This window comes from Trichogramma pretiosum, unplaced genomic scaffold (assembly GCF_000599845.2).
Source record: "Trichogramma pretiosum strain Unisexual culture from Peru unplaced genomic scaffold, Tpre_2.0 scaffold32, whole genome shotgun sequence".
NCBI lineage: Eukaryota > Metazoa > Arthropoda > Insecta > Hymenoptera > Trichogrammatidae > Trichogramma > Trichogramma pretiosum.
In genome coordinates this window covers 1,627,667-1,654,360 of record NW_019641641.1, presented here as the reverse complement: position 1 = coordinate 1,654,360, position 26,694 = coordinate 1,627,667, and the positions used below count along the sequence as shown (strand labels likewise).

Here is a 26,694-nt window from a genome sequence, read left to right as displayed (position 1 = left end):
ATGTCGCCATGGTAAATGTATATTTTTTCGAAATAATTATATACCGTTGCAGAGTTTTCACGCTCGACGATGATTGAAATTTTTTTATCTGCAATTTCACGAGGTTTCATGATACGACAGTGATTTCTAAACGAAATGAGTACTCGCACGAAAATCTCCGAATCCGCTTATTCAGAGAAGTCGGCTAAAATTCCATCGGGCAATTACAGTTATTTCGCACACACACACACACAAAAGACGCGTAGAGGATGCTGCGAATGTCACGTTATAAAACTCGTGCCATGGGCTATTTCGCATATAACAGGGTAGCACCCGCACCTTTGCTCCTCCTTGCCCATCATTAGTGCAGATTGTGCGCGTCGATCGTGCACCCGAGAAAGCTTACATAGTGAATGATACACATCGAAATATAATAGCCAAATATTTCGATTTTTGTGACGGAGAAATAAATGGCGTGCAGAGCACTTCGGTGCGTGTACGTACTATTAAAAGCAACGTCGACTTTCTCCTCTCTGTAATCAATACTGATTTTTGTCTGTCAATTTTTACAACGTCGTAAATCCATGCGGCTTCGCTCCTATCTCGTATCGATATATTTTATCTTGTAGCTCCACAAACGATAACAAAAATAGATAGATTTTTAAATAAAACGAAAAATGATTATGCGTTTTAATGGAAAACTTCGTAGTTGATACAAAGTATTTGCGATAAATCAGATGATTTATATTCTGTTGTAATAGATAAATTACAAGTGGAACTGCATGCACGAATAATTTTGATTTAGTAAAATTTTTATAATTTCTCATATATTTTGATCGACTTTATTAATAGCAAAGCTCGAGATGGCCGTGATTGAACAAATAGATTTGGATTCATTGGATTCATTGAAATTTGAATTCAGCGCTGGATTGAAATAGATTTTCGTTCAAAAAAGAAAAAAAGGCAAATTCAAATAAAATATTTTTCGTGCTCGAGTGTGACCCCCCTCGAGAGTTCTCATCGCTCACCAATCATAATTTTCGATTTATTGTACAATTTCTGTCGGCGCTTCCAAGCCAACGCAATAATAGAGACAATGTTAGCCACTGCTTGACTCGCCGCATTCTTTTGGTGATATATGGGCGACCGAGTATATCGTAGATTTTATCTGCTGCACATGCCTGAGCGTGTGTACAAGAGAGAAAGAGAAAGAGCGTTGACTTCTATCACTTGACAAACTCCGTAGAAGCTCTTCATGTGCTTGGACCAAATATTCGTATACAAAATGTGAGATTCCACACTTTTGCAAAATTTGAATAAATATCGGAAATATATTGACCACGCGGATGCCGTAAAAAGCCCAATGCGCTTGATAATTCATTTGACCGGCTCGTACCGAGCATAACTCGTCGGCGGTACGTATTCGCCGGAGACGAGAGCTTTGGGATACAACTGCTGGCCAAACTCTACGGCCTGATTTATGAAAGTCATTTTTTATCTCGCTAATTGTTTGTGGGACGCGGGTCGGTAAACTCTGATGAAGTACAACGACGTGAGGAACCAGAGGCATATTTTTCATCGCTCGCTACATATGCGCATATGTTTAGACACATCTTGCCCGACATGCACAGCATTCGGTAGCAGCAGATTTTGCCAACATCAAAGTTAATACAACGGTGTACACTGTATGCTGCTCCAGCTGCTGGGGAAGATTTTGATCGATTAATGCGAGCTCGTTCATTAGTCACATTTAATTTTTTTTCTGTTTTGTTCCTTACTCGAGAGGTGGTGGCGATTAATTCGTGGTTTTATAAAGTAGCTAATACCAATAATATAGTGGCTTACAATTGCAATTTCAAAGTACAATAAATAATATCTCGGGTGCTATTATCGGATGAATATATATAGAGAGAGTCAGTGTATTGAAAAAATGAAGTATTATCCTTCAAGTCTATTGCATTAATATTAAAACAGAATTCTCGGTTATCGGAAGGATTATTTGCACAATAAAAAAATCAGAAAAATACGATAAAAATGATAACAACGTTGGAACACATACTCTCTATGGGTTGTGTGTCTAAATAAACGTCCCAAAAACGCCCCGAATCACTTCTTTACTTCAGAATCTTGAATTGATTGCAGTTTGTGCTGCTGTGTAGCGGGTGTTATATAGATCATGGTCGATCAAGCATAGAAGAGGCCAAACTCCAAAGTCACTCTCTGCGGAGAGTTTTGCCGAGCGATCAGCGCTGACGCCGCGCCGTCGACGACGTACTTGACTGACAGTTATGGTACTTAGGCGCGGTTCGTTAAACTTTAAGAGAGAGAGAGAGAGAAGGAGAGAGCCGATTTCGAATGGTTCCTTGTATGCACCAGCTGTGTTCTACTATAACACTATTTTACAATTTTCTCTCCCCAGTTCCAGCTCCTTCTCTTTTCCTCTCTCTCCTTTGGGCGTACACTCAAGAAAGAAAAAGAGAGCGTAATGAGCGTGCGCGGGTATATATCTATACAGCCCTGGTCGTAGATGCACACTGCTCCATACTTGTCGGGGCGAGAGCTAAGAAGAAAAAAGCTCCAACCGTACCACAGCTCGTAATCGAGCCGATGCCTCGAGCTTCGAAAAAGAACTTGCCGTCAATTACGCAGCTTTGATGTGCCGTAAAAAGACGGATCCATCGTTTGCGTTCTGTTTGATTTCGCGTGCCAACTTTATGCACTTGTCACGACCCGGGTGACGCACAGAAATGTATCAAGACATGGCGTAACAGATCATGCGTTCACAGCGGAACAAAAGAGTCAAAAATTGGAACTTATTTTCCGAGACTGTTTACAAAATTTCTATTTTAATGGAAAAATAATAAAAGTCGATTGGTGACCCAGCATATGGCTCTGGGCGATTATTTTAACAACTTATCTGGTATGCAGAGCTCATACCACTTTGTATCACGATCATAATTTAATGCGACTTATAAGTCTACTTAAAGGGTACGTGAGTGGTATTATTGAAGTTCAAAAGTAAACACACGAGTGCGAGACTTGTGGAGAGCAATTCCAACCTCTAGGCAGATACTGTAGTACATTCACTCGGTAGCCAGTTGGGCCCTAGAGTCACGAGCATTCAGTTTATTAGAACGTCCAACTCATCTGTGCACATGTATAGATATTATAAATATTTGGAATGAATCAGGAAAATCGTACATCAAACAAGCTATCGTACATATCAAATGTTATTCATATTCGTAGATTCAATTTTTTCACTTCTACTCGTATGAATATATGTAAATCAAAATCGAATGTTCAAACAGGTCGATTTAGTCGCAAAAGGAGTATATGGCACTCGAAAGAGAGGCAAAGGTAAAAAAATACTCAAGAATGGAAGGATATAAGGTATAGTTGGGAACTTGTTGAGCAAATCGAGCGTGTCGCGCTCGTAAGGGTCTCGATTTCCCTTTAATAGACTTACTGCTGGATGAGAGGCCTATATAGCGTGTAACCTATACGGGACACGAGTACTTGTAGAGTGGGGTAGTTCATACGGCTAAGAAGAGGCGTTGCATGGGCTCATCGATTTGTCCAAATGACAATATAGTCGCTGCTGCTGCTGCTACGGCACAAGTGGTGCACGATAATATATTTACATGCACAATTTCCTTGGAAATCTATATCGCATTTAGAGCTCGGTGAATTTACGCCATCATCACGAAAGTCGCGCGAGAGCCTTAAATACGTATTCAACGCGCCGCTCGATCGCGAGAGCAAGACAAACGGAATGCTCATCACGTATTCGCAAACAAATCCAGCGATTCCCCCGGCGACGAGCGAGGGAACGAAATGCAAAAAAAAAAAATGAAACTCGCATTGGTCTCGATCTCTTCATTCGGTATAGGCTGATGCGCCGCAGTGCTCTGCCACTCTGTTGTTGCGAGGCTGTAATCTACGTCTGATTTGCAATCCGTCTCTATGTATCTGAATTATTCAGAGGATTTTTTGTTCTTCCGGGCATGTACAGCTGCGATGCCGCGCGTATATTTTATCGATATCGCACTTGAGCATCTTCGATTCTTCGCCGAGGACGTGCGCCGCGCCAGAACGCGCAAATGATACGTTGCGCAGAAAGACACATCCCTTTGACGTATATCTCTGCGCTGCCGCCGCTGCCGCTACCTGGCAGACCTTTCCAAGCGTCATCGGTTTACATTCGCAAATGCTTCGCAACTGGCGTTCGGGAGATATTTGCATGTCTGTGTGGATCCGCAGAAATTAGGTCAAATCTGCTTTTTCAATTTTCCGTTTGTATCTCCCTTCGGGTTCTCGTGCAAGCTTCAATCAATAGGCGAACATCTATTATATATACAGGCTCGATGCCGATGAATCTAATGATGAATAAGGATGAAACTTACTTTTGCTAAACGCGAACGGCGCAGCTTTCGCGAAACTCGATGGATAAAAATCTTCCTACCGATAAGAGTTTTCAGATTTTGAGTTCTCCGCTGCTGCGAGAAAAAAATTATCCACCTAAGATCACGCGACAAATTGAATTCGCTGAAAGACATCTGTAATTCCGTTTTACGTTTCGAAAGGAGGAGAAAAAAACATGAACGTTCCTTTGAATTCTTGTTTTTGAACCTGCTTTTAGCAAATTGCGAGTGAAATTTTAATATCGCGCGCACTCAGAATAGACATTACACCCGAGTATCGCTCGAGTAACGTTATACAATCTCTCAGCGACTTAAAGTCAAGCACGGGACAGAGAACATTCACGTATGTAAAATACAACTTGCAATTTGAGCGACACTTTTAGGATATGACGCGGTATCGATCAGATGCTCATCGTAATGACATTTTGTCCATTATTATTGCATTCGTGTACGCGATATATAGTATTAAAATTCTCGACGAAGAGTTTGGATAAAATAAATCAATTCATCATTTTTGGCAATGATTATGATAAAGCAACGAAAACGAAAATTGAGGGAATTAATGGTTTGATGTAATCAAATTTAGTTGGAGTATTCGCTTTATTGAATTTCATAATGTGTTTAAGGGTAATTGAGTTTAGTATATTGTTCTAAGCTTTAGGTATCTAACGTAATTTAGAATACACGGGGTCGTTAAACTCGTGTCCGGTATTTAACATTAATTTAGACTAATCACTAACATTTAAATGTCTTTTTTCCTCAAAATGTGCATTACCTCGTTTGTTATTCACAGAAACAGCATTCGTATCAATTATTTGTTTCAACTAAAGCTCGTGTGTTACAGTCGAACGATTAATGGGAAAATGAGCTGTTTTAATTTAAAAAATAAATGTGATACTCTTGGAGAAAGGATATTTTTCGTTTTCGGTAAATTACGTACGTAGCTTAACCAGTAATTCATTTTTAAAATTTATAAAGTAATCTTGTTAGAACGTGCAGGTTTTGAATGTAATAATCCTATGAGTGCACGTATGAAACGATACATGAAGTGCAATCAGAAAGTAAGCCTCCAGAATATGATTTAGACCTCAAAAATATTTTGAAAGATCAAGTTTTAGTTACACATAGAGAAAACTGATTAACCTCATTACTAACCGCATCTGTTCATTGAATAAAGGATTTATCAATTGGTCAACCATTATTGTATTATGTTTTATTTTGCGGTTATAGCCTCAGATCACATTGCAATCAGAGTATATTTTGATTTTTTTCATTTATAAATAAATTAGACTTGAGCCACAACAAAATTTCTATTGCGCCATTTTGTAGAATCGTCTCAAAAATGTGAAACAGCTCAAGAGAAACGCGTTGATAAAAAATTATTTCCATAAGTTTTTTCAAAAAATGTCTGGAACGTTTCAATGTTGTAACTTTTATAGTTGAAAATATCACGTGTTACAATTGCAATGAAACCAATTAATATTTTTGATGAAAAGGGCCAAAATCTCTTGAGCTCCAAACATTCTAACATGCAAGTACGTTTAGTGCGCGGAATTCAAGTTCATGTGCTGTTAGTTGTGTAAGCCTATAGTAAAATGTACTATTAGCTTATAGTTGGAACTTAATATTGCTTTGACGTGTATAAGCGCAGATGTTTCCTACGCGTATATGTTTATGAGTATTTAGCAAGCTGCAGCACACTCCTCGGCGCGCAGCACACATATCACGACCGAATGAGGGTAAACTCTGTACCTAATTTAACTTACTCTTGCATCTCGCAACAATTACTTTTCGCTGAACGCGTTCGATGTATTTATCGACTATTAATTTATAGCGACAGGAGAAAATATTTCTTATTTAGACGAAATGATGTACTTATCCATTTCTGTTATCCAAAGCAATTATAATCATCTCATTCTTACCTGAAACAAAAATTAAATGGAAATAGTGAGTGGTTATTCAAAAAATGAACAGTTTCAATTCATTCAAGAAAATATTTTTATATTATTGACCCAATTTGTACAAAAAAATTGTTCTAGTTTTGCTGTTGATAAAAGTATCCCATACTTCATTTTATGAAAATAAATATGAAAAATCGACACTTTGGCGTCGGAAATATTTTTCAACCGTAACATTTTTGCAGGACTTTTATTTGCGAAAAACGACATAATTTTTATCAAGAGAGCCTCGCGTAATACCACAAAGCAATGAATCAATATTCTGCGAGCGCTTCGTATCGTATCGCATGGCTAGGCTGTACATAGAGCCAAGTTGCGCGGGCGATTAAAAGCAAAACAACGCAGCGAGCGAGCGGGCGAGCGAGAAGGGCTGCCTAGAAGAAAAGAAAATAGCCCTGGTCAGCGATGCGACACGTTATTAATAGAAAAGCAAAAAAGAAGAGGACACGTGGGGGATCGAATAAGATTCGTGGTTGCAACAGAAGCAGCACGAGAACCGTAGGATGAGTTTTTTCGACCCACGCGCTGAAAGAGAGGCTTCTGACGACATATAAAGCTCGAGTGTTACTAGTATCGGTGTAAGGCATAAGAGGGCGGGAGGATAAAAAAAAGAGAAAGAGAGGAAAAAGGAAGGAAGCCATAGTTGTGAAATGGTTTCTTTATGGGGCAATAACAGGACTAGAGCCTCGCATCTTGTCGCTGTAAATTATCAACTTTTTTCTCTCCTGTACATCCCTATTGTTCCTCCTTCATCTCCTGATCCGCGAATGGTCCACTTAACAGATGAACTCCGTCGCACACGGCGAAGATTGTTACGTGACATTCGTTTTATCATCTTTCCGTCGAATGGAATGTTAATGACTGGGGCGTCAGGGGCTATAAATTTTTCGTCCCGATTTATTTGGCCGTATAAAGCAATTCGAATACGTGTGCAGTAGCAGCAGCTTTATCATCGGCGAAAACGTGTCGGGGGTCACTTTATTACGGCGTTCTTCGCTCGAGCTCGAATTTATTTACCACTTCTTGATTTGAGCAATTGAAACTTGGCGCCACGCGCGTACCGCCTACCTATAGTTATGCTATCAAATTTGGGTTTTGAGTAACAAAATATACACTGACCGAGCGAATACGTACGTCCGTATCGTGGAACCATTAGTTACGTGAGAGAGTGAGAGAGAAAAGCTGGAGAGGCTGCACAAATATACGTGTTAAAGAACGTCGTAATGTAGCCCCTGCGAATGCACCCGCGCCGCGATGCGAAATTCATGAGCTATCGATTTAAATAAACTGTTTTATAGCGCACTCTTTGCCCAAGCGCTTCGGCTGCTCCACTATACCCTTTGAATTTGCATTTGTTAAATGATGTTCACTAATGCGAAAGCGTCGGATCATGCGTAAGTGGGTAAACCTGCACTGTGCTATGTAAAATACCAGAAAAAAAAAGATTTAAAAAACCATTCAAAGCTTTAAATTTATACGAAAATAGATCGGTTAACACTGTGATTTTTAAACATATTAATTTTACAGTATTTGATATTATATTAATCATGCACTATGCTGATAATATAAAATTATAAAAAATTCATTTTTAAACTAAAACGAATAAAAAGTGTAGGGGTTTCTCGGCTTTATGTATAATAATTTATAATTTACAAGTGAGCATCGACCGTATTTTTTTGTAATGTAAGTACGCGAAAAAGCATCTTTGTAATATTTAATGGGCGGATTTTTGCAAATATTCAAGGATAAAATTGCATTTTTTAATAATACCATAAAAAACAGAACATTTTCCCTTGATTTAGGGCTACTTCAAAACTTGATGCGTATATAGGGTGCATCAATTATCTCATCGTGTACGGTCCATTGTTTTACATCGAGCATATTGACTGGAGGGTACGTGCGTGTGCTTGCGTGCGAGTCAATATTATCGAGTCTTACATATCAAACGACCCCCCGAAGCTTACGCGAGATATGCGCGCCATGCACATATAGCTGCACGCAGATAATATCTACGGCTCTCTTCATTACACACCTGCAGCAACAGCGGCAGTAATATCAAAGAGCTAGCCACCCGCCGCCAGAGCTCGACGCACAGCCGACGACGACAGCGACGACGAGGCACCACGGGGTGCTAATTAAAATTCTAATATTTAAAAGAAAGCTTCTAGAAATTAGTTTTATTCGCTGGTTAAATGACGTCTTGATGTACGGGCTACTAGCTTGACTATACAAAGCTTATAACAATGAATTCGTTTCTTCGCTTCGCTGGTTATATTACTGTTTTTTTGATCATTTGATACTCGAAAGAAACAACGCGCGCGCGCGCTCGCCTTGGCGCAAAAATGTTTGTTTTAATATTAAGCGTTACATGCAGTTTGCACAGCTCGAGTGAGAGAAAGTAATTAATTTTTGACTCAAGGCTTTTTTAATTTTTTGAGCCTCATTAGATGAGCGTAAACAAGTCCTTTTGTGAATAACAAAGGCAACGTTTGCAAATTTATTCTAGTGCGCGCACGCGGGCTCTCGTGTATATCAAATGTTTTTCTCGCGAGAGCACAACGCGCTGCATATTTCGTGTCAGGTAAGCCCTGAAAATCAACGAAAGCATATTCCTTTAGGTGTCTGCGCGCAGTCACCCCACACCAAAAAAAACCCACGCGCAAAAAGCGCAAGAAAACGTATATACACTAGTGCGAGTACAGCGCGCCCACGCTCCAGCGAACTCGAAATGTAATTTACGCAATAAAGTAATCCCCTTTACGTTTGCGTGCACACGTGCGTGCTTGCGTATACCCGTAGATGTATATTGCGAGGCGAGCGAGTACATCACGGACTGCACGGAGATTCACACGGAAAATCATTTTAGCTGCGATGAACTTCCGATTGACGATTCCGCAAAAGAGTGTAAAAAGAAGAGCAGCAGCAGGTGCTCGGGTTCGGGCACAAGCAGCGCTGGAATATGGCGCGCAGTAATCGCGACCATTATACAGGCGACCTCCGCCAGACGAGAGAGCAAAATCCATGAAGCGCCATAACTTTGATTCCAAGGTAATATTGTACACTGGCAACAGGTGGGGAGAATTTTCTACGAGCGCAACGCGATTCGGACATTCTGCAGTCGCGAATCCATATAGATGGTGTTCCGTACAGCTACACAGGCCAATGATATACACAAGCCGTATGTGCCGTGTGCGGCCGCGTATCGCCACACACGGAACGTGTAACAGAGAAAAGCGAGGCGAAAAATTTAGGCATGCACGGCCCGTTGTGCAGTTGCATCTGTTTCTCTCTCTGTAGCCGCATACGCTGCACGCATAGTTTTTTGTTGTCGGCTATATGCGCACAAACGCACACAGATGGATTCGCCGTGCTCGCGTGCGCGCGTACCTTGTTTAAAACGCGTGCACCGCTGTACACTTGTCCGGTTTGCGAGCCAATTAACTAGTCGTTTTTATTGGGGATGTGTCTTTTCATTTACATGTGCGCGCTGCGGTTGTTCCTCGCACTGTTTGTTGTTTTCTTTATTTTTTTTATTTTTTTGCCCCAAACGTTTTGTGATATATATTCGTTTAAATCTGAATCAGGCAAAAACGTTTTTATTTTATAAAATAAAATAAAATTAAAATGAGGTCCGCTCAAATTCATTTGTTCAAATGGACTAGTTATAAAGTTCTTATACGACTTGAAATTTTGCGTACACAAACGCGAACCACGATTTTTGAAAGGTCTGCCAAAAAGAATAGATGGCATATCACGTTTTTGATGAAAAAAACCCAGCCGACTGTTTTGAGAATGTAGATCATGTTCCTCTGGAGTCAAACAAAGAAGAGAATTTAATTGCAATCTGCAAAGTAAATCCAGGGAAAAAATCAAATTACCGATGTAAAAGCTTTATAATATAGGGTGACATGGCGTATGCCGAATGAATAATCGGTTTTTCGAAAACAAATGACGTGGACGTTATATTAAAAATTAATACGTCGTGAGCAGAAAAGGTAGCTGAAAAATAATAACATTTCAGTGTCGATTAGAGCACGAGTATAGAGCAAGAGCCGAGGCTTAGAAAAGTCCAAGTTTTCGTATCGTTGATTAACAGAGCAAACACGTTGAAGGCTGGCGAGCCCTCGATATCCTCTTCGCGCGTCACGAGCAAGTCTCGTCGCTGCTATGTTGTAGAGGGAAGACTGCGTAGAGAGAGAGATAGAGAGAGAAGCGAGTGGGTAGCTAGAAGCTAGAGCTAGCTCACGATCGATCGTTAATATAGCTGACGTATATTTGGTCCGACATCAAACAGCTCTCTCGCGAACGTACACACATACACACAACTGGAGAGAAGCGGAAAAGCTCTCGAGCTTGTCTGTTGCTGGACGCGTTCATCATTGAATTCGAATGCAGCTCCCGTACAGATATATACGCACTAGATGCGCCCTCGAAATTTCGGCCCCAACGACGACGACGGCAACGACGACGACGACGACGACGACGACGACGAGGGCTACGGTGCAGGCCGAGTAGTGCTGCACAATGCCTTATTACAATATTAGCGCGCTCCGCAGTGCGAGCGAGTGCAGAGTCGCGTGACCATCTGCGCGCGAAGTAACAGGTGCATTGTCAGCTCGGCTGAAAGTCAATATATATGCGCGCTCTGCCTGCGGTATATTATGTGTGTGTTATATAGCGATGAAGCACATAGTATTAGCAGTTTAAGCGACAGCCCAGCGCCCCGCGCGATCATCACGTATTCATTCGTACATAATCCAGTGGCGTCGAATAAAGTTTTTAACGACATTCACTATATGTATAATAATTATTATCACGTTCAAGGTAAATATCACTCGATACAATATGACGTAATGAAGTTTTGCACGGCTGTGTGTGTGTATACTGGCTGCTATACTGCTGCTGCAGTGCCGCAACGAACGAGCTGCTGTGGCTTGATACATCGCGAATATTTCATCGGAGCAAAAAATAACGACGTGAATTTTCTTTGAGCGATATCTCTCTCTGTCTCTCTCTCTTACGGCGATAATGACTCTCATTGAGCGTGCTATTCACCTCGACAAAGGGGAATTACCGGAGTTGCGATTTAAAACGAGTTTGTCATTGAGTTGCCTCATTATACCAGCTATATAGCTACATATACAGCGACGCGCGTTCCTCGCGGCGCGTGAGAGAGCTACAATGCTCAGCACAAAAGAAAAGCTCTCTCTCTTCTGTCTCTCTCTCTCTCTCTCTCGGGTGCAGAAATTCTCTCCTACGAATAATATTATATAAAGCACAGAAACCACGGCAGCTACTATACGCGTGGAAAACTTCGCACGAATATATATTCTTTATGTGAAACTTTCAAATATATAGGCCAAAAAGTCCCCCTGTAAATTGGCGGCTAATAGAAACGTTTTTCCATACAAAGAATACTCGCTCGTCGCTGACAAATTATGCGACGCTCGCGCGCTATACAGTACCCGAGAAAGAGGGAGCGGGAGAGAGAGAGTGGATCCTCTGGCACACGCTGGGGTGGAAAAAAGTTGCAGTGAAGTTCGAAGCCAGGATTTGTATAAGATAAGTATCGTACGCAGAGAGAGCTAGAGAGAGCGAGGTCGCGCGCACAAAAAAAAGACGATAAAGAGCTTTGCTGTATACACGCGTGTGCCATGCGGGAGGCCGTGTGTTACACGCGCGCCGAGCTTTATATGGAAGCTCTCCTTTGCATGCGTGTGCTGCTGCAAGCTCGACACGCACACACACACGCGCTCGTACGGGGTAAAAGTGTTGAGCTTTTTTAATTAAAAGTACCGCGAGCGAGCGGCCTATTATCTCGCGAATTTACAATAAGCTCGGAGAGCGGAGCGGCTCGCTGGATGGCTGCTTCCCGCGCGAACTCCTTCTTTGGCCCGAGTGTGTGTATGTGGGTGCGTGCGTGTGTGCATGCTGCACAGCCTTACCCGTTAATGAGTAATTATTCTAATTTTCCGCCACCACCGCTGCTCGAGCTCTCCTATGTACCCCCTTTACATTGGCCTAGCAGCGAGCTGCAACAGCTCTCTACAATGGCTAGACCGAGATTTTTCGAGCATTTAATATATTATTATCATTTTTGTTCAGTCGGCCTTTCTTACTCAGAAGAGAGCAGTGCGTGCGCGTGTGGAACTGCTACGAGAGCTTGTGTGCTTGTGAGCAACCAGCCTCCCAAAGCACGTATAGTCACAACAACGACGCAACTCGAGCGAAAAAGAGAGACCATTTTCGTCGACCTCCAGCTGGTAGTTTATTACAAAAAACTGCGTACTTATCTGGCCTCGAAATCTACTGCGATTCTTAATCTTACTGGAGTAACGAGTATACTCACGAGCAAAAGTCGTACGTGCCTCTACGAAAGAGCTAATAGTTTTAAATTGTACATTAAAAAGTTAAAAATCTTGAAGATTGCGAAAGCTCTCCATGTATTCGGTCTTTTGATATTTAAATGAGTTGTAAAAGATTCATGTTCGGGTGCAACCGTTTTTCACTCTATTTATCATACCTTCTACCTCAATTGGTTCATTAAAATGTAAGATAAATATCGATTACAGTAATTGTCTACATCAGAAGGATTTTTTAAGCAATTATGAGCTTTCTACGTACAATAAAATTATTTTGATCAATTCAATCTATAACTGAAATGATTCATTTCAATATATTAGTCAACAATTTAATGGAACATCGTGAGCCCAGTATGTTTAAATGATAAATTTTCGATATCTAATTCATCATTTTTATCAAGCACACATACATGATTGAGAGCTCTGAAAATCAATTGAATAAGCACGTTTATATCGAGTAAAGTCAATATTTGTGCCTAAACTGGGTAGAGCAATTGCACATGTCCTTACAGTGAAAAGTAGGTCAATTGAAACAAATATTTCTTTTTTCACAGATTTTACAATAAAAATTCCTTTTTAAACTTCAGATCATTAACATTTTTCCTGGAATTATTATGCAAGACTAAAAAAGTGGGAATCTGCTTTGACGGCCAGAAGATAAAGTAGGAAACTCTGGATCCCCATCACGGTAAGAAGCATCTTGCGATTAAAGTGAATTAAATTAATAAAAAAATCCTCATGAAAAATTACATTAAAAAATATTTTATAATGAAAAAACAATTGAACGCATATGAAATCTCATTTTTTGTAAATAGCTTTCATTGAAGTCTACTAAAACTATGTTTACTCTGAAGTAATATAGAAAACCCTTAACCAATGTATTGTAGGAACAACCGAAGGATAAGGATAAATTTAATATGATTTCATACAGAAATCTAATGATAAAATACTATTCAAAAATTGTTAAATTCAATTACTGTTTTTTTAGACTCTTTGTAGTATCCCAAAATAGAAACTTTTTCACCTTTTAAGCTTATGTATTGAAAAACATTCGCAAATTAGCTCAGCCTGACAGTTTTAAATTTTAACAGTTTAATTAGCAGTAGCAGTGTGACTAATATACATTTGCATATTTTCCAAATACATTTTAAGATGATCAATTTTTGGATATAACGATATTTTTCGCAAAGACATATAGTGCAAAAATTAATTTCTTTCAAATAGTTTATAACGTCCTATTTTAAGCACAATAGTCTGATTGACATTAATCATTGAACAGATTTAGATGGAAGCTAATTTTTTTTCATTAAAAGTGTATTTTTCATTTTTGTAGAGAAGATGCTTACATGAATGTTTAAGACGATGGACGGAAAAATGATTCGAGCAATTTCCTATTATAGAAACAATGTGATGTATCAACGGGCCAGACGATCAAACTTCATCATTCCAGTTGAAATGAAATAAACAAAGATGGTATATCGCCAATGCTCATCAGCTTGTCGTGTCAGACATTTAACACAAAAAGTGAAACTTATTTTTTCCTGCAAATATACATTCGGTGTCAGTCGTGACTCATTAGCAGTCATTACGCAAGCGTTTCTCGAGGCAAAAACAATGGCAACAGGCAGAGGATAAAATTCAAGAAATGGCAGGATATAACATAAAATCTAGATATCGCGTGAATTTTCCATTTGATAAATGGCATATCTTGGCCTTTATGGTTTCACGACGGCCCCTGCTTGATGAAAATGTATTTACTTATGCCACGTGTTAACATACACGCTAATCTTTTTTCTCTTTTTTGCTGTTTTACATCGTGTATTTGCGTGTTTCGAAAATATGAGTAAGAAGAATAAGCTCGGATATTTATAGCCGAATGGGTGCATAATAGTGTGTATTTTGGTTTGCAAATATTGCATTTACTTGTCACGAAAGATGGTGCTGCTTCATGTATCCCCTCGTATTTTGAATACTACATCCGACAAAAGAATCATTTTTGTTTTTACTTTTAATAAAATGCGCTTCGCGTTTGCTAAGCATGTTTGGAGATTTATTTAATTTTAACCTTTTCTTTCCAAGTACATTAGTGAGATTACCATTAGATTCATTTAAAATTTAGTTAAAAATTTCAATCTATAAATTTTTAACAAATTTTATCACAGTAAGACGATTGATACACCTTTTTTCTCTTCAATTTATGCGATTACATTTATGGATTTTCTTTGAGATAATCTATTGCATATTGTTATTTTAAGTATGTAGTAATAAGTGTCATGTATATTAACTTGACATTTTTAGTACACATAATCAAGAATTAATTAATACTTGCTCATAGTTAAATTTCTTAAAATTTATGATAACGTTCAAAGATTTACCGTTCTCTTAGCTATTCTATTATTATTCTTCACTATAACGTCGACATTGATAAGCAAGAACGTAGAACAAAACTACGAGTCTTGAAATTCCTAACTTGGATTTTTGTTTATTTTCCCTCGTAAAGAAATCATCGTTCTATAACGAGATGTTATTTTTGATATTGATTCTCCGAATCAAACATGAGAAAATCGTTACATCTGTGTAATTATGAAAATGCATTTCCTGTAGTTATCGTGAATGAAAATCCAAGCGTAAAACCTTTGCCTTGGCAATTCAATTGTTCATATTTAAGTGTCAGCAAATATCGTGACGGAAAGTTATGACTTTTCAAGGTCACGGCTATTTTCTATTGGATTAATAACCTTTCGCGTACGAGAACATTTTAATTTTATTTTTGTTTCCTTAAATGATTAAATTTTAAATAGCTCGTCAAATAAAAAAAAACAACCAACAGACAGCTGAATAACAGTTTCACTTTCAAAAGACCAAGAAACTAATACGGCTATATGATATTGAAATGAAGCGCGTCACAACATTCTCATTAGGTTGCTAGACGAATAAAAATATCGATTTTTTTCACCGGCAGGCCTCGGTTTATACACATACACTAAGTGACGAGCCATCGTCATAACTGTTGTGTCAAGCTGATCGTGCATAAGTTGACGCAAGTTGACATATTATATTTACGGTTTCATTAGAGCTCGGTGAATATAATCTCGACTAGAAGCTGCGTAAAGCTATCTGACGCGAGCAGACGCAGTACAGTAGTGGATGGGCTACCTCGATTCCTTCAGCCCCCAACGACGACGAAGCCTCACAATATATAGCAAAGTGAGCTTATGCAAATAGACAAGCGTATATACGCGCTATACACATTACGACTCTGTACTGTATGTGTATGTGTGTGTGTGTGCGTGTATATATGTAGTGTATACGTATATCTGCAGTTCCAGTTCTCATCACCTCCTTTGCAAAACAAAGCAGATAAGCAGCGTACGCGATATGAACACCAGCCGTTTTCTTTTATGTAATGCGAGCATACCTCAAGTCTCGGAAGTTTCTTCGCCAATGTTCATTTGCCTGCGTACCTCATATATATTACATCACCCTATATAAATTTAATCTATAACAGAACTATATAATTTTGCCGTTTGTCACGCGTTGAATAAAGTCAAAAGGCGTCGATGTGTAAGGCGCGCAGGGCTTTCAAGCATTCGGTACATTGTTCAAGGAATGTATAAGTCGGCGCCACTTGTTGAAGTAGCTTTTGTAAGGTATGCTTCCTAAAGAGATAAAGTATATACCGGTATCAGGACGACTGCAAATCTGACACGATATTGCTTATGAATGAAATACATGTAACTAGACTGAAACTGATATTGTTCCGAGAAAAAAGAATAAGTCAAAGCTCACGTAGCGTATTTCATTGCAGAAGAAAAAAATCGTGTCTTTTTCAAAAAATGTCATTTCGCTTACGAAGTATATCGATAAGAGACGCATAGGCGCTCCAAACTAATAAATCGAAGCAGTTTACTGAGAAAAATGCCAGCCGCTCCAAGTTTATAATTTCACGCTCTGATTCGTAATTTTTCTTTCATTACGCACGTTCAAAGCGTCTATATCAACGCAATGCAGAATCGAAAATTCTTCCTCCACGGCGAGAGTTTCATGCGCTGGTGACGGTGGTGGTGGTGGTGGTGGTGGTCAAACGGCGAAGCAGCACACGATCGTGCCTTACACAACGAGTTGTTGCGGCGGCGAAAGATCGCGCGCTGGCGGTGGCGTGTGCACTGTGTGCTGCTCTTCGATCGGTTCAAGAATCGTGCGCCGCCGGAAAGAGCGTTATTTCCTTGATTATGCAATGGACAGCAGTTTGCACGTGAGGGGCTCCCATCGGGCAATTTCCAATCGCACGCAGACAAACCGGCAGAGAAATAGATAGACATACCTATATGTATATATAAAATGTACACGTACAGAGTATAGAGCGAGCGAGAGAGACAGAGAAAGATCAATTTTTTGCACCGCAGCTAAAGCTTCGTGCTTTTGCGCACATCGTCTGCCTTCCTCTCCCGCTCTTTCCGCCTTCGTCTCTCCCATCCTCTCTGACGTGCTTGCCTGATCCACTTTATAAAACATTAACGGGCCAGCGTATATATATAAATATAACCAACATTCGAGATTATATAAATAAAACGTTCAATAATATAACTGCAGATCTGGTGTGAGAGCCTGAAATAACGTTAATAATACATCTCGACTTTCAATTTTATCGTCAGCTACCAAATCTCATTTGTTTCGAATTCGAAGAGCTTGCGGGTCCTTCGGCGAACGAAAACAATTTTAAATTTCAAAAATTTCACACAATTGAATCTCTTCCGATAGGTCCGCTTTTACATTCGTTCCCGGAGTTACTGCAGTTTGTTAAGAGTTTGCCGTGCGCGCAGCCATAATTTCAATGACCAACTTAAAACTAAAGTACAATGCTAGAAGACTTGTACCATTTGGTTGTGGAAAGAGAAGGAAAGAGATGGAAAAAGGAAGTATCGCGAAGCTTTCCGCTCACCGCTCTGCTCTTTTCTTGTGGCGTCTCTTTAGTCTCCGACAGAGCCTCACACGTACATATATATAGGTAGCGATCAATATTATGACAAAAAGTTTACCCAATAACATCATCGCTGGCCGGCCATATATAAGCTAAAAGTATAGGAAAACTGGTTAACTCTCTAAGATTAAATTTCGCTGCCACGACTAAACTTGGCAAAGTCCCGGCCAAATAGCGAATCGAATCCGAGCTTTAACCCGCGCGCTCTTTATACGCTTATGTATGCGCGCGATGCGCAAAGAAAAGATGAGGAAAGTCATGCGCGCATAGTAGGCTTAAAGCTCGACTCTCGGCGTGGATAGATGCAGCTGCCATGTCGACGTCCGACACAAAAGCTCCGCGTGTACATTATCCATCTGTATAAACATATGAGAGCTGCTGCACACTGCAACGCGTGCGCGCGCGCTCGAGTCTCGAGGAGAATTAATGGGAAAGAGAGAAAAAGAGAGATAGATGGAGCGTAAGAGAGAGAGAGAAAGTGAAATGGCACGAGCACGAGAGCGCAAGATGAGCATGTTTCGTGCGTGAGAATTCAGCAGCAGCCAGTCGTCAATTGGCAATTAGGCGCCGGCCCGAGAGAGCCAGGGTCAATTTGATCCGCGTGTGTCTACTGGGCCGATTCGCCAGTCAGTCTGCTCACGTTTTCCGCCGAATTACTCGCTCTGTCGCTATCGCGCATGTATGTACACCACCGATGCTACACATACAGGCTCGCGTCTGTATACGCGCACACACGCATACCTATAAATGCTTACAGTGCGAACCGGTGCAAGCGTAATTGCGGCCGCTTAGCAGCTATTTTAAATTAGAATATATCGGCCGAACACTGGCCAGAAGGCACACAAGCATACACGTACACACACGTTATAATCGCTTACTTTGTATTTAAAGAATATTATTTTCGCCGGGGCTGCGAAGGCACGCGTCGTCGGATTTCGCTGCCTACGAATGTGCAGAATCGCGTTACGGCTTCGAATTACCTACGTCTCTTTCGCTTATAAATCGGGCAGTTCGTTGGCGACTTGTAATATAGCTGCGCGATCTGCAAAATCGCAAGCCAGTTTCGGACTTATTATATTATTCAACGCGTACACATATTCGTACTCGGAATATATCCACACAGTCGTCCAGAGAGCGAGAGAGAAGTATACGTGCGCGCGGCAAAGGCCGCAAAATATTCTGCCGCTCGGCCAGCTGCAATGACACGAATGTCAACGTACGGCGCGTCAGACGCGTCAAGCGCGCATTATATATATGTTGCGACCGCCACGCGATAATCACGTCCTCTCGCGCTGCATCCAAGACAAAACGTCGCTGTCGCGCAGGAATTATCTACACCGCATCGCATCGTAATAGCGGCGGCGACGACGACGACGACGACGACGGGTGTGCTATATAGTTGGATGGTAGGTACGCGAGTACGAGTGTGTGTGTGCGTTCGTATTATACTCGGCACTCGGATAGGCCAAGAGAAAAAAGGGGCTAGACACAGGGAGTTGCAGTCGCACTGTGTATATACTATATAATGCCAACGTCCGTTTCTCGATGCTGCATGTCTATATGGAGGTGCATGCACGATGCGGCCGAGCCATAAGTGCTGCACATTGCTCATATATACGTGTGTGCACTGACAAACGCGACTTGCGCGACTCGATGCACGCAGCATGAGCTATATGTATGTGTGTGTAGATGCCACATAGAGAGCCTGTGTGAGTATTAATGTGTATACACGCTTATATTGCACGGTAGGGATACTGCAGCGATACATAATAGTGTGGCTTGAACGAGCCTGCCTAACAGTACATTGCCAAGGCACTCGCGAACGCACACACTTGCAATATTATACTCGTCTGCAGCATCGTCCGGATAAATGAAAGCTGCAACAGCAGCACACAATGAAAGGCTTGTCGAAAAGAAAGCGATTATGACAATTTCGTTGCAGCCTTAATATCGTCGAGCCGAAGCCCGCAAGCTAGCCAATTACTTAGACGGCTACGACGACGACGACGACGACGCATCGTGTCGCTCTTCCATCCTACGCTTCGCTGCACTTACAGTCTTTCTCTCTCTCTCTCTCTTTCTCTTTTGCTTTGATTGGCTATTGCACACTCGAGGCAGTGCAGAGCTCTCGAGTCTCGTTCGACGCTGCGGAGTATACGACGACGGCCCGAAGACGCATTCATCTGGACCAGAGCTACCTATACCATATACGTGCAGCAGTACAGCCCCCAAAAAGAGAGACGACTGGTCGAGGCTCTCCGACTCGCGAGCTGCCTCGTGTCTGTTGACTCAACTTCAATAATTCAACGAAAGAAAGAGAGGCGACCGCGGCGTCTCGCATTTATACACTGCATGTACCCCACTCCCCACGATCTTTTCGCCTCACCAGAGTCTCATACATGTACGCCCTGTACGTGTGCTTATGCTGGAATTGTATCCATGTACATGTGTATGTGTGTGTGCATGTGCGAGCGAGGAGGTCTGCGCATCATACCTCGTCACCGTCGCCGCTGCCACTACCGCCATCAGCGTCGTGTAGTCGAATATATAAGCCACCGTCGTCGTCGTGAACGAGCTCGCCCCGGTCTGTTTGGCACGTTACATGCGTTACGTGCAAAGCATGGCAGTAGCGATATAAGCTCTCGACGACGACGAAGACTCATGGTCTTCTTGGCATCTGATTTACCTTAACGAGTCCTCACTCGCTGCCTACTTTTCCAACTAATTATACAAAGAGGGAAGGTTATAAATTCGTCGATTCGATTAACGATATCGTAAAATACGTATTTAATAGTAGCTCCGAATGTTGGCGAATAATACTCGAAGATATGGATGCGCGACGTGCGCGCGTTAATGCCGTGCAGAGCAGCATCTCTTTGGTTTCTCGGCGCGCGCGATTCCGATTCATTTATATTGCACGGGATTTTCGATCCGAGAAAAGGACGTATACGCGTATGTATATAACACGACGAGAGAAAGAGCCGGGGGGAGAGAAGTTCCAAGTTATAGGGTATTTTCAGCCGCGGCGGATTCAAAATTTATCGCGGCAATCAGTTCCCCCGCTCATCTCCCTCTCTCTCTGTCTTTCTCCAGAGAGAGCTTGAATTTCGAATCGACAAAGCGCAGAGATTCGAAGCTCTAATTTTACCCGACCGTAACCGTACGTAACAGCAGCAGCACAGGGAGGCGCGAGAAGAGAGAATTTTATAAATCAAGTGGAATTGTCTAACTACTGGAGATAATGATCGAGCAAAATTGTGACTGGCATGTAGAAGAAGACGACGACGACTACGACATTGACGAGGAGTTGGAGGTGGAAGAAGAGAAGGAAAAGGCGAGAAGCGCTTGGTATAGCAGTTAATCAATAGCGCGTTTTACTCGCTGCATGCCATCTTCGCGATATACATCGAGTTCGTTTACCTAACTAATTCTTCGGCTGGCGCTACTTGTACAAACTACTGCTGCTGCTGCTGCTGTCCGCCGGCCGTGCAGTTTACGTATAGAGGAGCGGATAGAGAGCTGGCCTCGGGCCAACGAGCGACGTCGCAGTCATCGTCGTCGTCGATTAATCCTGCAGCCGCGGCACGGCCGGACGTCGGTCGACGACTCGCATGTATAGACCGCCGACACACCCAAGGTCATCGTACACGCGCATCTCGCATACAACATATACGTATACATTTTGTACAATGTTGTACATGCAGGCAATTCATTCATGGCCGGTCACTCCGAAGCTACATATATCGTCGTGTTGTGGCAGCTCGACTCTCGCGAACTCCATCTCTTTCCTCCACGATGATCTTTCGTTACCGCGCCGAGACGCGCGCGCGCTTCATTTTTATTACCTTCCAATTATGTGCCGTTGCTGCAGCGCGCGTGAATCACTTTCTAGCAGCTAGCTCTCGTGCACGTAGTATACTATATATACTGCAGTACATAAACGCGCTTCGACGCCGAGAGGAGGCTTGTGAATTGTTCGAGTGTACTGAACTTATACGAGGTCACTCGATTAATCTGATCGATTGACGGATAATCCAATCGACTTCTTGAAAAATAAACTTCGACCAAGCTTTGTCTCTTGAAAAATTTTCAAACTGCACACCACGAGGCAGTAGAGATGCCACACCACGATTAAATCGGAGTACGTTCAACCGACGAACCGGCAAAAGTTCCACCTTGGACATTTTCTATTTTTATATTTTGTATCGCAGCGACGATGAAGATTACTATTTTCCCTCGTCATTGCGTTGCATTAGTTTACGAATTTCTCGAATCTACGGCTTTTATAGCCGTAAAAAGGCGAACATTTTAATTAAATCGAAATAACGTCCATGGTCTAAGCGGCGAGAAAGCGTGAGGTCAACTCGGCCAATATCTATAGATAATCCAATAGCCTTAAAGAAGATTGATCGAAGTTTACGAGCTGCACAGGAGTGGAAATGCCAACTTGAGTAGCGAATTCTCAAACCAGATGGGTTACTCGCGAAGTAAAAGATTCAGTCATAGTAAATTGATAAATGGACGCGGTTGCTTTTTGTTACCGATCGTCGTCATTGTTAACAACGCAGTAATCGTATATTTTATACTCGACGTGTACGCGCGTACACATAAAAAGTGGACACGCAAAAAAAAACAACAATGGAATGCTTTTTTTTATATAATTGCTTGAGCGATACTTGTTTCGAGAGATAATGGCAACAAGTATGTTTTTCGTGCACTTTATCGATCCGTGCGTTTTATACGCACGCAGCGTCTGCAGCAACGTATACACAGAGAGAGCGCGCGCAAACAAACGGGGAATAATTTTGTTGGCACAATTCATCGGTACGGTCATTCGGTCCATTTGAATATGCATGCGCGAAACTGATCGAGTTAAGCTATCGATTTTCGAATAAAACATTTTTATCATTCTTTTTTTAATTCCAAATTGACAGACGGCACAGAGCAGAGCGCGAGCGGGGCGGCCGCCGCACCGTGGCAGCTGCGAGAGAGAGGACATTTTGCAGTCTCTCTCTCTCTCTTTCGGCTGCGAGATATACATACGCGCGCGATGAAAAGTTGCATTCAATTCAAATTTCATTTTGCAGTGGCGGCGGCGGTGGCAGCGGTCGGTCGCAAATGCGTCAGAGAGCCCCCATGATGCGCTTCAAAGTTCATAATATATTTTGCTCGTCACTTGTATACGCGAGCCGATGAAAAGGTAGAGAGCTCAAAGCGGCAAGAAAAAAAATGTGCGCGCGAGTCAATGACGCATCTCGCGCGCACGTTTTGTACATATGCATGAGTTGCCAAGTATATACGTATATACAGGCAAGCCGCGAGCGAGAGAAAGATAGGAAGTCTATATGAGCAAAGACAAACACGTTTAGCTCGAGCGTACTGCAGTGCCGGAGTGAGAGAGAGAGAGAGAGCTCTAAGAAGCGCAGAGTAGCGCGTGCGTGTGCGGGGGAGAGACAGAGATATACATTTTCTAGCCTTGATTAAAATTCGCCGCTTGTGCAGAGCTCGACGCGCGACGACGGAAGTTGTTTGCTATGCGGAAGGAATCGCTACTGCTGCTGCTGCTGCTTCTGCTACTGCTGCTGGTATATAGGCACTGCGCGTTATACTATTTACAAGTACGTGGTGTACGCTATCGGAGCTGGTACGCTGCGACAGCATTGAAATCGTTCTTTAAACGACTCCGATTCGAGAAAAGAAGTTTAATGCACTGCAGTCCTCGCAGCAGTTGCTATCAGTTCGTAGGCAAATTTACATTATCGCACCTATTTAACTTTAGAGACTATTTATGTTGTGCGATCGGACTCATTTTCATATGAATGAACGAGATTGCAGATCGTCGCAGTGACCGGATCCGAGGAAAGTAATCGAGCTAGTCGGATCGGCAATTGCCAATGAGAAATACCCTTTTCCAAAAGGTGCTCAATGCAATTTTGACGTAATATTTCTAATAGCAGCAGCAAGACGAAGCTACAAAAGCTTCAGCAGGCCGCGCGCAAGTCTATATCGTACTAGTTTCAACTAGACAAGCCTGGCTGGCGCATAACTTAAATAGCTCTTTACAGGCAGGCAGGCAGCTAGCTAGGCAGCTAGGCCTATGGGGCCGGCAACTGATGCGCGAAATGTAGTACTTATCCGCAGAGGAGTAATATGCAGGCGCACATCCGACCGAGTTGCTGTCGGCGAGAGAGAGAGAGAGAGAGAGAGAGCAAGTGCGAGAGTCGAGTCGAGATATCACCTCGGTGCCGTCTACTTAGCTTGTAAATCTCGAGCGGGCCTGTAATGCACCTGCACGCATGTGTGTCTGCTGCTGCTGCAGCTCGAGCTTGTTGTGCTGCGCATCGTACATATACGTGAAGGGCCAACTCACGACTGCGGTGTCGAGTTTCGCCCGAGCTTGACGTGTGGAGTCTACATTACGGTCTAGGCGCGCGAGCTTTATATATAATAACGAGAGCTGCGAGAGAGTAAAGAAGCAAATTTGCGACTGCGCATCGAAGCTCGTCGACGCTGGCACGGCGCGTTACGCGCACTTAATACTCGCGAATCAAGCGTCATCAAGTGGCGAGTCCAAATTTAGAAGAGCTACGCAATAATAATGCAACGCGCGTACTTTCAGTGTGTGCGGAGGTGATCATCCCGCGCCGCCGCCGACGCCGTGGCTAATCCGCCACCCATGAGGCTCGCCGAGCAATTCTTATCGTAATTCACATTATAAATATACGTATGTATACATAGACCCTCGGGCTCGCTCACACACACACACACACACATACCACGCGCGTACATTTACAGACGTATAAAGATGTATACAATATTACATATAAAGCCGCGGCAGCGTAGCAGCGGCGGTGGCGAGGAATGCCAAGCATTCATGATTCGTCGAAATGAAATGCAATTTCACCGAAAATAAATCATCCGAGGGCTTTTGCTCTCTCTCTCGCTCTTTCTCTTTCTCTGTTGCGGGGTAAAGAGCAGCAGCTTCTATACGTCGCGCGCCATAATACGCGAAAACGAGAAAGATCATAAACGTCGCTCCGTTCTATCTTCGCCATGCGGCGCGCGTATACCGCGCTTCCGTACTATATACACAGACACATACACACACAAACTGCAAGCGTATATCTGCAGTATACCTATACGTATACAGCATAAACAGATCTCTCTCTCGTCTATCTATCTCTTTCTCTCGCAGCCGAGTGTACAGCCTCCACCTATTCTTCGGTGCACGGGCGCGGTTTCTCGCGCGTATCGTACCACCGCCGCTGTTGCTGTTGCCGAGAGATCGTATAATATCGCGAGCGAGCGAGCTGCGCGCGTGAATTGTGAAGTTTCGATTACAAGCGCGAGGGCGTTACACGCGTATGTGTGCGTGTGCTCTCGTCGTCACCGTTTATATATTTATTATTCGTTTTTTTTACCCTCTCCTCTCATTTTCGAGTACACGGCGCATGTAAGAGCGCGTATAATACGCGTTTATTCGACGCGCGCAAAAGCAGGCCGCGGCGCGTAGTATAAATTGCGCACGAAAAGGCATTATCGCACCCAGGCATAATGCACACTTGACCCAACGGCATACATTCACTGCGTATGCACCTTTTTTCGTCGTCGTCGTCGTCGCAATGGTTCCATGCTGTAATGTACGCAGGCCTGCTTTGCGCAACGCGGAGAGCCGCGTGCGTGCCCGCGCGATATCTCGATGCCACTATATAGGCTTGTGCAATTTTTACCGCATATTATCCTTTAATTACGAGCTGGGCTCTGGTGCCTCGTGCGTACGTACCGTATAAACAAGCAAAATGGCGAAAGAAAAGGAGTTTTGGGCTTGCTGTGCGCACGCTAGAGCTCTCGCACGTCGTAAATCGATTAGAATCGGCCGTGTGCGGCTTGACCCGTACCGACGCACACACAGCCGATGCTCCGCGGCGCAGAGCCACTCCATTGCGTTTACAGCTGCCAGTGAGTCTGTGTGTGCGCTGGAAAAGGATGGACGAGAGTCGGCGGCTTGCAGCCGCTAATCTCTGTGCCTCGATTGTTGAGCCGCGCGCGATTCTCGAGCAACGTAGTTGCGGTAGACTAGTGGTTGAATCGTTTGCTTTGATTGCCTCGATTGCCTCCATCGCACTATTTATATACCTTACGTATATATAGATCCGCGCGCGCATCGAGCGCCCCGGCCGTACATTCCCGCGTTACAACACTTTATCTAGGATTTTTCGAGCTTATTTCTTGAACTACGACGTGGGCTCGAAAGCTTCGCAAAAACTTGCGCTACATTTTACGCTTGAATCGAGCGTCGGAGCGAGCGTATCATTCTGCAGTCCGGATCATTTTACATCTATTAATTTTGTGCCTGTCTCGTTCTGAATGTTCTCTCATATTCACCGCATACCGTGTATTCTCTTACCTCTCTTGTTGTTTTCGTCCATTGTTCACACTCACACTTGCAACATATTTTTTGTTATTTTCACACGTACGAAAAAGTTTATATTCTGTGAGAAACTTTCGACTCGAATAATATAATGCCATCGATGCACTATGATTAAGAGCATTTGATCGTGCAAGCTCGAACTAATAAGGTGTTGAGGACACACGCAAATACTACTCTGGCCCTCGAGAAAGGGTAAGCTTTTGTATGGGTCTCCCTTTTTCTGTACATGCCGTGCGCGCACGCCCACCTCTTGTACTCGCTGCTGTGACTTTGTTCACGCTCGAGTGTTTAATACATGGATGCACACGGTGCCGGCGGCGTCGGCGGTGCGGTGTACGCCGCATATATAATAATTGCTCGTTGTTCCGGAGTGTTCGCGTCAAAAGTTACACATCGCACGCACGCAAAAGTCGCCTCCTCGTCTCTCTGTGTGCGTCCGTCGATATGCGCGCGCCTACAATACACAGACACATGTGGTCTCTGAAACATTATACCCGCGCATACACGCGGTGCATATCGGTCGTTTGAAAGCATTTTTCTATCGGACGCCACTTATGTCTTT

At 42.7% G+C, this 26,694-nt stretch overlaps 1 protein-coding gene across 2 annotated transcripts in view; it reads right to left on the bottom strand.

Moving 5' to 3' along the window:
• Nucleotides 1–26,694, bottom strand: part of LOC106652595 (polypyrimidine tract-binding protein 1) — a 208,385-nt gene that overhangs the window by 160,188 nt on the left and 21,503 nt on the right. The gene's annotated exons all lie outside the window — the stretch shown is intronic.